The sequence below is a fragment of the Lepisosteus oculatus genome, unplaced genomic scaffold (genome assembly GCF_040954835.1).
Source record: "Lepisosteus oculatus isolate fLepOcu1 unplaced genomic scaffold, fLepOcu1.hap2 HAP2_SCAFFOLD_146, whole genome shotgun sequence".
Lineage (NCBI taxonomy): Eukaryota > Metazoa > Chordata > Actinopteri > Semionotiformes > Lepisosteidae > Lepisosteus > Lepisosteus oculatus.
The window spans coordinates 72,995-90,222 of NW_027167695.1; the positions used below are offsets into that span (position 1 = coordinate 72,995).

Below are 17,228 nucleotides of genomic sequence, written 5' to 3' on the forward strand. Positions count from 1 at the left end.
CTGAATGACCAAGCCTAACTAGTAGCCAGAACCCCAGTTAACCCTCTGTAACACAAACTTTAACCACACGACAGGAACTCTTTCAAACTGAGTGAAAATCATAAATGGATCCATAACTTTACACCAATTTACTATGTTGTGCCAATACCTGCATTTACATTTAGAACGAATGATGTCATAGAACCAGCATCACACCAGTTCCAGGTGTCTCCAAGGAGACAACAGAACTTCAGTTGTGTTTGCTAAAATACACACTTTGAAACATACTGTAACACTTAGTTAACATGTCTGGTTTAGTTGAAGAATCGGCTAAGGTAAGTTTCAGGGTTTAATGGTGGGATGGCACCTGTGCTTTTTTCCCCCAACCACTAGAATATGATTCGCACCAAACCCAAAAGAAATACTGCACAGTTCAGGAACTTCATCAACCTAGCAACTGTAAAATAAGCTTACAAACAACTGAATTGAAATGCCAAAACGTTCAGAGAAAGGCACAAACTATGTTTACTTGGGGTTTACAAAATTAAAGCTAACTAAAACTGTAATGATAAACAATCATGCTGCCAATGGACAGAGAAATATCATGTTTTTTGAATAATGTATTATTTGTTACATAGGAACCCAGTATAAGGGAATCCCTTGCGATCCTGTCTGCAGAGATAAAGGTAAGTATTGTTTTCTCTTTAGCTCTGTCACTCCAAGAAATATAATGAACATAAATATATTTGCCAATCTTTTCATAGTAATCCAAACAACTCTGCGTGTATCGGACATTTGTAATATTTATCTACCGCAGTATAACTCTTCTGGCAAGGCGATTGGTATTGTACCTTGAAAGAAAACTGATTGGAAATGTCATGTACTCTATGGTTTCTATTGATGTCAAGTGGCAAATGTTGACTGGTGATGTTATGTGAATCTTAGGAAATGGTCATTTTTCAATCGAGTCTATGTTTCTCAGAATTTTAGACAGAGAGGTCAATCTCTGCAATCCGAGCTGAGGGCATTTCTTGGAATGGAAAGGTAAGAGCAACGTGTTCTTTGTTATTCTCTTAAGACTCTTCGCCAGATTTAACGATGAAAAATGTAAATAATAATAACAAACATTATTTTATATAGTGCCTTGAAAGGTGGCTTCTTTACAGAATGACAAAACCAACTACAATAAATAATACACAAGATATGCATGATGACAATACACAGTTAGAGGAGACAGTAGATGGTCATTGTCAGTGTATTCTGAAGGTAGTTTTCCAATTTTTTGGAACGGGGTAAAAGAGGCCACCTCTACTAGAATCTTTGTCCTAACCAAAAATGTAACAAAGTATAATAATAATATTAAAAATAATAATAATAAACTTTATCTATAGAGCACCTTTCATACAAATAGTGCTTTGGTGCTTTAAAAACCAAGCGTAAAAATAAAATATTAAAATTGAGAGATATACTCTCAGTTGTAAAGGAAAATACAGCAATACAGTAAAGCAACATACATGTCAATTAAATAAATAAAAATTAGGAAAGTCGTAATAAAATAAGAACAATTAAAGAGAACTAAAAAAAGAAACAGAAATAGAAAGAACAAAGAACCACTTTAACTAAAAGCAACATTTTCAAATGTTTTTTAAAACAATGTACCGAGCTTGACTGCCTAATAAAAAGTGGAAGTGAGTTTCATAATTTGAAAGCATAAAAACAAAAAGCAGCCTCTCCACTCTTTCTGCATTTCACATGTGGTATTTGCAGTAGGCCAGTATGTGCAGATCTCAGGTCACGTATAGGAACATATGAAGACAGACATTCAGTAAGGTACAGACGTGCTAGGTCGCTTAAAGCTTTAAAAACAAGTAAAAGAACTTTCAAATTTATCCTCGATAATACAGGTGACCAGTGAAGTTTTTTCAAAACAGGAATGATATTCTCTTTCTTGTATTTGTTAGGATCTGTGCTACTGCATTTCGAACAAGTAGTAAGGGATTTATTGTTTTCTTGGGAAGCCCACAAAACAGAGCATTATAATCATATCCACATCAATGTGGGCAATGGAGAAGTCAAATTAACGTGTCTAAATATCATCTAGTTCTATCCCAGGGAAGAGGGCTGTTGCCTACACAGACGACAAGACACAAAACGCTCAACTGTGCAAAACACGCATAAGGACATCAGTCAGGAGGAACAAGGTAAAGTGTTTTTTCTTCTTCACCATGGTCATGTAGTTTCACTCCAAGCACTGTCATATGAAATAACTGTGGAAACGACCTCCCCAACATTTTGGGTTGTTGCATTTTGCTTCAATGAATTTTAACCTTTTCTTTTAGACATTAAGAGGAAGGACACATTCACCCTTGGTAGAGATTCAGTTGTTCTATGAGATGTCAAGGTGAGAATTAACCACTTCAGGGATAAGTCAATCCACATAACTGAAAAAGGGGCAATGAACAGGATATGGGGATTTTGCTAGTTATAAAGTACAATAATCATCATTACATGATCTAAGACTACTGAAGTATAAGCTGTGTCCCTGACTGATTAATTAGCAAATTCATCTTTGTAGAGTGCAGCTACTATCTATTCAGTGGCATTTCCTTAAAACAATTGTATTCCCACATTCTGAATATGGAGTGAGATCATGTAGAGAATGTTGGACTTGTAATAACTAATTGAAGGATAATAATAATCAACGAAAGTGCTTAAAAGTATCAACAAATGCCTTCAAAGTACTTGACACGTACTTTGCTTTCAAAAGTGAAACATAATTAATGCTTACGTAAGATTTCTCTTGACTTCTCAGGAGTATACTAACTCCAAGGACAAGTAACATCACAAACCATTATTTAAGTGCTGATGTTGGAGCTGCAATACTACTACCAAGACAAAAAATGATACAGGTAACACTGCTTTCAGATTTCTAAGAATTGCTAAAATAGTATGTTTACAGAGCATTCAGAGTTGAGAATATGACAAGTTCCTACCATCTCAAACACTGCCAATCTAGAACAAAAAGAAAGTACTTGAACGCCTGCAGTAATTGAACACAAACCAGAACATATCAGTGCATGACAAGGAAATGTAGTCACAAAATGATTCTACCCTTTCAAGTCCCAAAAAGGACCGAGGAACTTACCGGAGGCGATACCTGGATTTCAAACAGAGTACAATGTAGCCACTGTAGGGGAGAAGATCACAGAGAGCTCTTCTCAGATTGCTCAGAGTCAGCCCCAGCACCCTGTCCTGACTGAAGCAGACAAAGTGGTCAGACAGGTAGGTAGAAATGAGTAAGGAACAGAGAGTATGGTTATTCTTGCATTGTTTTGTTCGTCTGTCAAAGAAAAGAGTGCTTCTGACTTTTGTCAATGTTCATCTTTATTTTAGGAGAAGAACAAACGGTGGTATCACACTTTGCTCAAGTGTATGATACCATGTGTGTACAGCAGACATCACCAAAGGAACAGGAGACACCTGAGTAGAGAACAAGAATATGAAAAGACTGATGAAAAAAAGCACCAGGAGAAATCCATTGAATATGCACAATCTCGTCCAGTATTTCAATTAAAAGTTTCAGTGTTGTTTTTAGTGTCGTCGTATTGCATACATTTAAAACAATGTGTCTTGTTTAATGAACAATTTCATTTACTTTAGTAAAAAGTGTTGTTTACTGTAGTCCTAGCATGGATGCAATTGTTAGAAAAAACGTGAATGAAAAACTGAATGTTTCATACAATATGGGTTTGTGTTAACCCACACACCTAAGTGAAATGTTTGATTACGTTTACAAGACATAACACATAGTTCAGTTGAGTGTGAAAGGGAACAACAGAGAAAGTCACAAACAAAACATTTGTGAAGGACTTGATGAATGTTTTTTCTTTAGAAATGACAAAAAATAAAGAATTTTTCAACAAGATGTCTTTCTATAGCGAGTTTCATTTGAGATAGTCTTTTCTTAGAAGTGCAAGAGTGGTATTCCCAACAACTTATTCCCCAATTTGATCATTCTCAGAAATTAGGAGACGGAAACCACACCTACTGTAATATTAGACCTTGTAACAAGGCAACTAGGTTTCAATGGCTTAAAAGGTGCAGAAAGAGGCTCATGTATAATGACCTCCAGTGTCCCACAGGTTTCCCAAATCATTTCTTAGAGTATGGAAAAAGAGGAAATAAAGTGTCTACAGAAAGCGTATACCCCCTTGAACTTTGTTCAGTTTGTTGCGCCAGTGCCAGAGTTTCATGCAATTAAATGAGGACCTCTATCTCACACCACATATGTTATACTTTCAATGGGAAAAAAGGAAATATTACAATTGTTTACATTTTCACCCACATGTTAATATTTGGAATAATTTCAGCTGTGAGTCTGTTGGTAATGGGCTCCACCACCTCTGCACCAACAAGATTTGATAATATTTGAGAATTTCAGAAGTCTGTCTGGTTTAGCTGAAGAATCAGCTAAGGTAAGTTTCAGGAAGAGCATCTGATTTCTTTCAATAAAGCAGAACAGAGAAAAAACACACAATACAAAATCATGAGACTTTGTATCCATATGACACTTTGACTCGAATACTTTTATCAGACCTACACAGAGTATATACTGTACACACTTTTTCAGCCCAGGTTTATACATTTGGAACTGCCATTTGTAGGTGTTTTTGTGTCTTAGCTCAACACTGTGAAACCTGTAGTTACAAACATGGAGGATGAAGACATGAAGACATATATTGTACCTCTGACCGGCCTACCTTCCAAGAGGTGAAAGATGAAACTTTTCCTTTATCGTCAACTCAGTGAATGTCTTTAAACTTTCGAAAACTGTAACAAAGAATAAGTTAAAAAACTTATTTTCATTGGACCCACAGAAAAGTCAAAGTTGTCCATAGAAATGCCCGTCTAAATCAGAAATCTACAGCACAAAGGCAGTAGCCTTTCGGGACATAAAAATGAAATCACACTTTACTCAGACGAATTGCCCTTGGTCACGGACATCTTGCTATCATCTTACATCAGTCACTACAAAGATGTTTTCTGTCGTGCCATGGCTTGCCTGACTTGCTTCTTCTGCTGGATGGCTTCTGGTCGCTGGTCAGGATCGACAGCCAGCATGTCCTGGAGCAGTGTCCTTAGCTCCGTGCTTATGGCTCTATTTACTTTCAGGGGGATGTGGAACTGCAGCCAGGGGTTCTCATCCAGGGCCTCTCCAACAGGCCCTGACAGACATATGCTCCTGTATCGGAAACACACTTTAGTTCAATTCTAAAATATTTCTCATAGGACTGAAGGAACCTTTGCCTGTTAAGAGTTAACAATTAGGTCCTCAAGAACTGTTTTACGGTTTTCTACACTCCTGGCTGGCCAAGGTCTCTTTAAGGTCTCTTAAGTGGAGGTGTAACTCATGTATCCTACATGTGATTTAGCAACATGAAAGGGAATAGCTTCTTATCGGATTATGGTCTTGGTTAACTGCCTAAGGCTGACCTAAGTGCCTAACTTTCTGACTTTCTTTATACCTTATATGTTAAGAAGCTTCTTCTGACCAATCAGAAATGTATGCTTTATGTATGAACATTTTGCTCATCAAAGTGAGTGAGAGACAAGGTTAACAGAAATTAGCCACGGCAGTAAATGACAGCATATTTTTGGGTTCTTAAATGGTCTCTACCTGGCACACCTGCAGTGCAAACTGACACACACTGTTTAGAGAAACAGCTACTCTACTACTAATATTAATGAAACATTTCTTATTCTATGGAACAAAAACAAACAGTAAAACTAAAACACAGATCTCTTAGCTTCCTATTTCATGAACCAGATGACTGAATGACCAAGCCTAACTAGTAGCCAGAACCCCAGCTAACCCTCCGTAACACAAAGTTTAACCACACGACAGGAACTCTTTCAAACTGAGTGAAAATCATAAATGGATCCATAACTTTACATCAATTTACTATGTTGTGCCAATACCTGCATTTACATTTAGAACGAATGATGTCATAGAACCAGCATCACACCAGTTCCAGGTGTCTCCAAGGAGACAACAGAACTTCAGTTGTGTTTGCTAAAATAAACACTTTGAAACATACTGTAACACTTAGTTAACATGTCTGGTTTAGTTGAAGAATCGGCTAAGGTAAGTTTCAGGGTTTAATGGTGGGATGGCACCTGTGCTTTTTTCCCCCAACCGCTAGAATATGATTCGCACCAAACCCAAAAGAAATACTGCACAGTTCAGGAACTTCATCAACCTAGCAACTGTAAAATAAGCTTACAAACAACTGAACTGAAATGCCAAAAAGTTCAGAGAAAGGCACAAACTATGTTTACTTGGGGTTTACAAAATTAAAGCTAACTAAAACTGTAATGATAAACAATCATGCTGCCAATGGACAGAGAAATATCATGTTTTTTGAATAATGTATTATTTGTTACATAGGAACCCAGTATAAGGGAATCCCTTGCGATCCTGTCTGCAGAGATAAAGGTAAGTATTGTTTTCTCTTTAGCTCTGTCACTCCAAGAAATATAATGAACATAAATATATTTGCCAATCTTTTCATAGTAATCCAAACAACTCTGCGTGTATCTGACATTTGTAATATTTATCTACCGCAGTATAACTCTTCTGACAAGGCGATTGGTATTGAACCTTGAAAGAAAACTGATTGGAAATGTCATGTACTCTATGGTTTCTATTGATGTCAAGTGGCAAATGTTGACTGGTGATGTTATGTGAATCTTAGGAAATGGTCATTTTTCAATCGAGTCTATGTTTCTCAGAATTTGAGACAGAGAGGTCAATCTCTGCAATCCGAGCTGAGGGTATTTCTTGGAATGGAAAGGTAAGAGCAACGTGTTCTTTGATATTCTCTTAGGACTCCTCGCCAGATTTTACGACGAAAAATGTAAATAATAATAACAAACATTATTTTATATAGTGCCTTGAAAGGTGGCTTCTTTACAGAATGACAAAACCAACTACAATAAATAATACACAAGATATGCATGATGACAATACACAGTTAGAGGAGACAGTAGATGGTCATTGTCAGTGTATCCTGAAGGTAGTTTTCCAATTTTTTGGAACGGGGTAAAAGAGGCCACCTCTACTAGAATCTTTGTCCTAACCAAAAATGTAACAAAGTATAATAATAATATTAAAAATAATAATGATAAACTTTATCTATAGAGCACCTTTCATACAAATAGTGCTTTGGTGCTTTAAAAACCAAGCGTAAAAATAAAATATTAAAATTGAGAGATATACTTTCAGTTGTAAAGGAAAATACAGCAATACAGTAAAGCAACATACATGTCAATTAAATAAATAAAAATAAATAAAAAAAAGAACAAAGAACCACTTTAACTAAAAGCAACATTTTCAAATGTTTTTTAAAACAATGTACCGAGCTTGACTGCCTAATAAAAAGTGGAAGTGAGTTTCATAATTTGGAAGCATAAAAACAAAAAGCAGCCTCTCCACTCTTTCTGCATTTCACATGTGGTATTTGCAGTAGGCCAGTATGTGCAGATCTCAGGTCACGTATAGGAACATATGAAGACAGACATTCAGTAAGGTACAGACGTGCTAGGTCGCTTAAAGCTTTAAAAACAAGTAAAAGAACTTTCAAATTTATCCTCGATAATACAGGTGACCAGTGAAGTTTTTTCAAAACAGGAATGATATTCTCTTTCTTGTATTTGTTAGGATCTGTGCTACTGCATTTCGAACAAGTAGTAAGGGATTTATTGTTTTCTTGGGAAGCCCACAAAACAGAGCATTATAATCATATCCACATCAATGTGAGCAATGGAGAAGTCAAATTAACGTGTCTAAATATCATCTAGTTCTATCCCAGGGAAGAGGGCTGTTGCCTACACAGACGACAAGACACAAAACGCTCAACTGTGCAAAACACGCATAAGGACATCAGTCAGGAGGAACAAGGTAAAGTGTTTTTACTTCTTCACCATGGTCATGTAGTTTCACTCCAAGCACTGTCATATGAAATAACTGTGGAAACGACCTCCCCAACATTTTGGGTTGTTGCATTTTGCTTCAATGAATTTTAACCTTTTCTTTTAGACATTAAGAGGAAGGACACATTCACCCTTGGTAGAGATTCAGTTGTTCTATGAGATGTCAAGGTGAGAATTAACCACTTCAGGGATAAGTCAATCCACATAACTGAAAAAGGGGCAATGAACAGGATATGGGGATTTTGCTAGTTATAAAGTACAATAATCATCATTACATGATCTAAGACTACTGAAGTATAAGCTGTGTCCCTGACTGATTAATTAGCAAATTCATCTTTGTAGAGTGCAGCTACTATCTATTCAGTGGCATTTCCTTAAAACAATTGTATTCCCACATTCTGAATATGGAGTGAGATCATGTAGAGAATGTTGGACTTGTAATAACTAATTGAAGGATAATAATAATCAACGAAAGTGCTTAAAAGTATCAACAAATGCCTTCAAAGTACTTGACACGTACTTTGCTTTCAAAAGTGAAACATAATTAATGCTTACGTAAGATTTCTCTTGACTTCTCAGGAGTATACTAACTCCAAGGACAAGTAACATCACAAACCATTATTTAAGTGCTGATGTTGGAGCTGCAATACTACTACCAAGACAAAAAATGATACAGGTAACACTGCTTTCAGATTTCTAAGAATTGCTAAAATAGTATGTTTACAGAGCATTCAGAGTTGAGAATATGACAAGTTCCTACCATCTCAAACACTGCCAATCTAGAACAAAAAGAAAGTACTTGAACGCCTGCAGTAATCGAACACAAACCAGAACATATCAGTGCATGACAAGGAAATGTAGTCACAAAATGATTCTACCCTTTCAAGTCCCAAAAAGGACCGAGGAACTTACCGGAGGCGATACCTGGATTTCAAACAGAGTACAATGTAGCCACTGTAGGGGAGAAGATCACAGAGAGCTCTTCTCAGATTGCTCAGAGTCAGCCCCAGCACCCTGTCCTGACTGAAGCAGACAAAGTGGTCAGACAGGTAGGTAGAAATGAGTAAGGAACAGAGAGTATGGTTATTCTTGCATTGTTTTGTTCGTCTGTCAAAGAAAAGAGTGCTTCTGACTTTTGTCAATGTTCATCTTTATTTTAGGAGAAGAACAAACGGTGGTATCACACTTTGCTCAAGTGTATGATACCATGTGTGTACAGCAGACATCACCAAAGGAACAGGAGACACCTGAGTAGAGAACAAGAATATGAAAAGACTGATGAAAAAAAGCACCAGGAGAAATCCATTGAATATGCATAATCTCGTCCAGTATTTCAATTAAAAGTTTCAGTGTTGTTTTTAGTGTCGTCGTATTGCATACATTTAAAACAATGTGTCTTGTTTAATGAACAATTTCATTTACTTTAGTAAAAAGTGTTGTTTACTGTAGTCCTAGCATGGATGCAATTGTTAGAAAAAACGTGAATGAAAAACTGAATGTTTCATACAATATGGGTTTGTGTTAACCCACACACCTAAGTGAAATGTTTGATTACGTTTACAAGACATAACACATAGTTCAGTTGAGTGTGAAAGGGAACAACAGAGAAAGTCACAAACAAAACATTTGTGAAGGACTTGATGAATGTTTTTTCTTTAGAAATGACAAAAAATAAAGAATTTTTCAACAAGATGTCTTTCTATAGCGAGTTTCATTTGAGATAGTCTTTTCTTAGAAGTGCAAGAGTGGTATTCCCAACAACTTATTCCCCAATTTGATCATTCTCAGAAATTAGGAGACGGAAACCACACCTACTGTAATATTAGACCTTGTAACAAGGCAACTAGGTTTCAATGGCTTAAAAGGTGCAGAAAGAGGCTCATGTATAATGACCTCCAGTGTCCCACAGGTTTCCCAAATCATTTCTTAGAGTATGGAAAAAGAGGAAATAAAGTGTCTACAGAAAGCGTATACCCCCTTGAACTTTGTTCAGTTTGTTGCGCCAGTGCCAGAGTTTCATGCAATTAAATGAGGACCTCTATCTCACACCACATATGTTATACTTTCAATGGGAAAAAAGGAAATATTACAATTGTTTACATTTTCACCCACATGTTAATATTTGGAATAATTTCAGCTGTGAGTCTGTTGGTAATGGGCTCCACCACCTCTGCACCAACAAGATTTGATAATATTTGAGAATTTCAGAAGTCTGTCTGGTTTAGCTGAAGAATCAGCTAAGGTAAGTTTCAGGAAGAGCATCTGATTTCTTTCAATAAAGCAGAACAGAGAAAAAACACACAATACAAAATCATGAGACTTTGTATCCATATGACACTTTGACTCGAATACTTTTATCAGACCTACACAGAGTATATACTGTACACACTTTTTCAGCCCAGGTTTATACATTTGGAACTGCCATTTGTAGGTGTTTTTGTGTCTTAGCTCAACACTGTGAAACCTGTAGTTACAAACATGGAGGATGAAGACATGAAGACATATATTGTACCTCTGACCGGCCTACCTTCCAAGAGGTGAAAGATGAAACTTTTCCTTTATCGTCAACTCAGTGAATGTCTTTAAACTTTCGAAAACTGTAACAAAGAATAAGTTAAAAAACTTATTTTCATTGGACCCACAGAAAAGTCAAAGTTGTCCATAGAAATGCCCGTCTAAATCAGAAATCTACAGCACAAAGGCAGTAGCCTTTCGGGACATAAAAATGAAATCACACTTTACTCAGACGAATTGCCCTTGGTCACGGACATCTTGCTATCATCTTACATCAGTCACTACAAAGATGTTTTCTGTCGTGCCATGGCTTGCCTGACTTGCTTCTTCTGCTGGATGGCTTCTGGTCGCTGGTCAGGATCGACAGCCAGCATGTCCTGGAGCAGTGTCCTTAGCTCCGTGCTTATGGCTCTATTTACTTTCAGGGGGATGTGGAACTGCAGCCAGGGGTTCTCATCCAGGGCCTCTCCAACAGGCCCTGACAGACATATGCTCCTGTATCGGAAACACACTTTAGTTCAATTCTAAAATATTTCTCATAGGACTGAAGGAACCTTTGCCTGTTAAGAGTTAACAATTAGGTCCTCAAGAACTGTTTTACGGTTTTCTACACTCCTGGCTGGCCAAGGTCTCTTTAAGGTCTCTTAAGTGGAGGTGTAACTCATGTATCCTACATGTGATTTAGCAACATGAAAGGGAATAGCTTCTTATCGGATTATGGTCTTGGTTAACTGCCTAAGGCTGACCTAAGTGCCTAACTTTCTGACTTTCTTTATACCTTATATGTTAAGAAGCTTCTTCTGACCAATCAGAAATGTATGCTTTATGTATGAACATTTTGCTCATCAAAGTGAGTGAGAGACAAGGTTAACAGAAATTAGCCACGGCAGTAAATGACAGCATATTTTTGGGTTCTTAAATGGTCTCTACCTGGCACACCTGCAGTGCAAACTGACACACACTGTTTAGAGAAACAGCTACTCTACTACTAATATTAATGAAACATTTCTTATTCTATGGAACAAAAACAAACAGTAAAACTAAAACACAGATCTCTTAGCTTCCTATTTCATGAACCAGATGACTGAATGACCAAGCCTAACTAGTAGCCAGAACCCCAGCTAACCCTCCGTAACACAAAGTTTAACCACACGACAGGAACTCTTTCAAACTGAGTGAAAATCATAAATGGATCCATAACTTTACATCAATTTACTATGTTGTGCCAATACCTGCATTTACATTTAGAACGAATGATGTCATAGAACCAGCATCACACCAGTTCCAGGTGTCTCCAAGGAGACAACAGAACTTCAGTTGTGTTTGCTAAAATACACACTTTGAAACATACTGTAACACTTAGTTAACATGTCTGGTTTAGTTGAAGAATCGGCTAAGGTAAGTTTCAGGGTTTAATGGTGGGATGGCACCTGTGCTTTTTTCCCCCAACCGCTAGAATATGATTCGCACCAAACCCAAAAGAAATACTGCACAGTTCAGGAACTTCATCAACCTAGCAACTGTAAAATAAGCTTACAAACAACTGAACTGAAATGCCAAAAAGTTCAGAGAAAGGCACAAACTATGTTTACTTGGGGTTTACAAAATTAAAGCTAACTAAAACTGTAATGATAAACAATCATGCTGCCAATGGACAGAGAAATATCATGTTTTTTGAATAATGTATTATTTGTTACATAGGAACCCAGTATAAGGGAATCCCTTGCGATCCTGTCTGCAGAGATAAAGGTAAGTATTGTTTTCTCTTTAGCTCTGTCACTCCAAGAAATATAATGAACATAAATATATTTGCCAATCTTTTCATAGTAATCCAAACAACTCTGCGTGTATCTGACATTTGTAATATTTATCTACCGCAGTATAACTCTTCTGACAAGGCGATTGGTATTGAACCTTGAAAGAAAACTGATTGGAAATGTCATGTACTCTATGGTTTCTATTGATGTCAAGTGGCAAATGTTGACTGGTGATGTTATGTGAATCTTAGGAAATGGTCATTTTTCAATCGAGTCTATGTTTCTCAGAATTTGAGACAGAGAGGTCAATCTCTGCAATCCGAGCTGAGGGTATTTCTTGGAATGGAAAGGTAAGAGCAACGTGTTCTTTGATATTCTCTTAGGACTCCTCGCCAGATTTTACGACGAAAAATGTAAATAATAATAACAAACATTATTTTATATAGTGCCTTGAAAGGTGGCTTCTTTACAGAATGACAAAACCAACTACAATAAATAATACACAAGATATGCATGATGACAATACACAGTTAGAGGAGACAGTAGATGGTCATTGTCAGTGTATCCTGAAGGTAGTTTTCCAATTTTTTGGAACGGGGTAAAAGAGGCCACCTCTACTAGAATCTTTGTCCTAACCAAAAATGTAACAAAGTATAATAATAATATTAAAAATAATAATGATAAACTTTATCTATAGAGCACCTTTCATACAAATAGTGCTTTGGTGCTTTAAAAACCAAGCGTAAAAATAAAATATTAAAATTGAGAGATATACTTTCAGTTGTAAAGGAAAATACAGCAATACAGTAAAGCAACATACATGTCAATTAAATAAATAAAAATAAATAAAAAAAAGAACAAAGAACCACTTTAACTAAAAGCAACATTTTCAAATGTTTTTTAAAACAATGTACCGAGCTTGACTGCCTAATAAAAAGTGGAAGTGAGTTTCATAATTTGGAAGCATAAAAACAAAAAGCAGCCTCTCCACTCTTTCTGCATTTCACATGTGGTATTTGCAGTAGGCCAGTATGTGCAGATCTCAGGTCACGTATAGGAACATATGAAGACAGACATTCAGTAAGGTACAGACGTGCTAGGTCGCTTAAAGCTTTAAAAACAAGTAAAAGAACTTTCAAATTTATCCTCGATAATACAGGTGACCAGTGAAGTTTTTTCAAAACAGGAATGATATTCTCTTTCTTGTATTTGTTAGGATCTGTGCTACTGCATTTCGAACAAGTAGTAAGGGATTTATTGTTTTCTTGGGAAGCCCACAAAACAGAGCATTATAATCATATCCACATCAATGTGAGCAATGGAGAAGTCAAATTAACGTGTCTAAATATCATCTAGTTCTATCCCAGGGAAGAGGGCTGTTGCCTACACAGACGACAAGACACAAAACGCTCAACTGTGCAAAACACGCATAAGGACATCAGTCAGGAGGAACAAGGTAAAGTGTTTTTACTTCTTCACCATGGTCATGTAGTTTCACTCCAAGCACTGTCATATGAAATAACTGTGGAAACGACCTCCCCAACATTTTGGGTTGTTGCATTTTGCTTCAATGAATTTTAACCTTTTCTTTTAGACATTAAGAGGAAGGACACATTCACCCTTGGTAGAGATTCAGTTGTTCTATGAGATGTCAAGGTGAGAATTAACCACTTCAGGGATAAGTCAATCCACATAACTGAAAAAGGGGCAATGAACAGGATATGGGGATTTTGCTAGTTATAAAGTACAATAATCATCATTACATGATCTAAGACTACTGAAGTATAAGCTGTGTCCCTGACTGATTAATGAGCAAATTCATCTTTGTAGAGTGCAGCTACTATCTATTCAGTGGCATTTCCTTAAAACAATTGTATTCCCACATTCTGAATATGGAGTGAGATCATGTAGAGAATGTTGGACTTGTAATAACTAATTGAAGGATAATAATAATCAACGAAAGTGCTTAAAAGTATCAACAAATGCCTTCAAAGTACTTGACACGTACTTTGCTTTCAAAAGTGAAACATAATTAATGCTTACGTAAGATTTCTCTTGACTTCTCAGGAGTATACTAACTCCAAGGACAAGTAACATCACAAACCATTATTTAAGTGCTGATGTTGGAGCTGCAATACTACTACCAAGACAAAAAATGATACAGGTAACACTGCTTTCAGATTTCTAAGAATTGCTAAAATAGTATGTTTACAGAGCATTCAGAGTTGAGAATATGACAAGTTCCTACCATCTCAAACACTGCCAATCTAGAACAAAAAGAAAGTACTTGAACGCCTGCAGTAATCGAACACAAACCAGAACATATCAGTGCATGACAAGGAAATGTAGTCACAAAATGATTCTACCCTTTCAAGTCCCAAAAAGGACCGAGGAACTTACCGGAGGCGATACCTGGATTTCAAACAGAGTACAATGTAGCCACTGTAGGGGAGAAGATCACAGAGAGCTCCTCTCAGATTGCTCAGAGTCAGCCCCAGCACCCTGTCCTGACTGAAGCAGACAAAGTGGTCAGACAGGTAGGTAGAAATGAGTAAGGAACAGAGAGTATGGTTATTCTTGCATTGTTTTGTTCGTCTGTCAAAGAAAAGGGTGCTTCTGACTTTTGTCAATGTTCATCTTTATTTTAGGAGAAGAACAAACGGTGGTATCACACTTTGCTCAAGTGTATGATACCATGTGTGTACAGCAGACATCACCAAAGGAACAGGAGACACCTGAGTAGAGAACAAGAATATGAAAAGACTGATGAAAAAAAGCACCAGGAGAAATCCATTGAATATGCACAATCTCGTCCAGTATTTCAATGAAAAGTTTCAGTGTTGTTTTTAGTGTCGTCGTATTGCATACATTTAAAACAATGTGTCTTGTTTAATGAACAATTTGATTTACTTTAGTAAAAAGTGTTGTTTACTGTAGTCCTAGCATGGATGCAATTGTTAGAAAAAACGTGAATGAAAAACTGAATGTTTCATACAATATGGGTTTGTGTTAACCCACACACCTAAGTGAAATGTTTGATTACGTTTACAAGACATAACACATAGTTCAGTTGAGTGTGAAAGGGAACAACAGAGAAAGTCACAAACAAAACATTTGTGAAGGACTTGATGAATGTTTTTTCTTTAGAAATGACAAAAAATAAAGAATTTTTCAACAAGATGTCTTTCTATAGCGAATTTCATTTGAGATAGTCTTTTCTTAGAAGTGCAAGAGTGGTATTCCCTACAACTTATTCCCCAATTTGATCATTCTCAGAAATTAGGAGACGGAAACCACACCTACTGTAATATTAGACCTTGTAACAAGGCAACTAGGTTTCAATGGCTTAAAAGGTGCAGAAAGAGGCTCATGTATAATGACCTCCAGTGTCCCACAGGTTTCCCAAATCATTTCTTAGAGTATGGAAAAAGAGGAAATAAAGTGTCTACAGAAAGCGTATACCCCCTTGAACTTTGTTCAGTTTGTTGCGCCAGTGCCAGAGTTTCATGCAATTAAATGAGGACCTCTATCTCACACCACATATGTTATACTTTCAATGGGAAAAAAGGAAATATTACAATTGTTTACATTTTCACCCACATGTTAATATTTGGAATAATTTCAGCTGTGAGTCTGTTGGTAATGGGCTCCACCACCTCTGCACCAACAAGATTTGATAATATTTGAGAATTTCAGAAGTCTGTCTGGTTTAGCTGAAGAATCAGCTAAGGTAAGTTTCAGGAAGAGCATCTGATTTCTTTCAATAAAGCAGAACAGAGAAAAAACACACAATACAAAATCATGAGAATTTGTATCCATATGACACTTTGACTCGAATACTTTTATCAGACCTACACAGAGTATATACTGTACACACTTTTTCAGCCCAGGTTTATACATTTGGAACTGCCATTTGTAGGTGTTTTTGTGTCTTAGCTCAACACTGTGAAACCTGTAGTTACAAACATGGAGGATGAAGACATGAAGACATATATTGTACCTCTGACCGGCCTACCTTCCAAGAGGTGAAAGATGAAACTTTTCCTTTATCGTCAACTCAGTGAATGTCTTTAAACTTTCGAAAACTGTAACAAAGAATAAGTTAAAAAACTTATTTTCATTGGACCCACAGAAAAGTCAAAGTTGTCCATAGAAATGCCCGTCTAAATCAGAAATCTACAGCACAAAGGCAGTGGCCTTTCGGGACATAAAAATGAAATCACACTTTACTCAGACGAATTGCCCTTGGTCACTGACATCTTGCTATCAGTCACTACAAAGATGTTTTCTCTCGTGCCATGGCTTGCCTGACTTGCTTCTTCAGCTGGATGGCGTCTGGTCGCTGGTCAGGATCGACAGCCAGCATATCCTGGAGCAGTGTCCTTAGCTCCATGCTTATGGCTCTATTTACTTTCAGGGGGATGTGGAACTGCAGCCAGGGGTTCTCATCCAGGGCCTCTCCAACAGGCCCTGACAGACATATGCTCCTGTATCGGAAACACACTTTAGTTCAATTCTAAAATATTTCTCATAGGACTGAAGGAACCTTTGCCTGTTAAGAGTTAACAATTAGGTCCTCAAGAACTGTTTTACGGTTTTCTACACTCCTGGCTGGCCAAGGTCTCTTTAAGGTCTCTTAAGTGGAGGTGTAACTCATGTATCCTACATGTGATTTAGCAACATGAAAGGGAATAGCTTCTTATCGGATTATGGTCTTGGTTAACTGCCTAAGGCTGACCTAAGTGCCTAACTTTCTGACTTTCTTTATACCTTATATGTTAAGAAGCTTCTTCTGACCAATCAGAAATGTATGCTTTATGTATGAACATTTTGCTCATCAAAGTGAGTGAGAGACAAGGTTAACAGAAATTAGCCACGGCAGTAAATGACAGCATATTTTTGGGTTCTTAAATGGTCTCTACCTGGCACACCTGCAGTGCAAACTGACACACACTGTTTAGAGAAACAGCTACTCTATTACTAATA

At 37.0% G+C, this 17,228-nt stretch overlaps 1 long non-coding RNA gene across 1 annotated transcript; it reads left to right on the plus strand.

Annotated features, from left to right (window-relative positions):
* The first annotated feature begins 615 nt into the window (after nt 1–615).
* On the plus strand, nt 616–2,130 carry LOC138226657 (uncharacterized). The gene is made up of 3 exons (XR_011184621.1): nt 616–665; nt 962–1,023; nt 2,081–2,130. It is a non-coding gene; the product is annotated as an uncharacterized lncRNA (long non-coding RNA).
* Nucleotides 2,131–17,228: the final 15,098 nt, after the last annotated feature.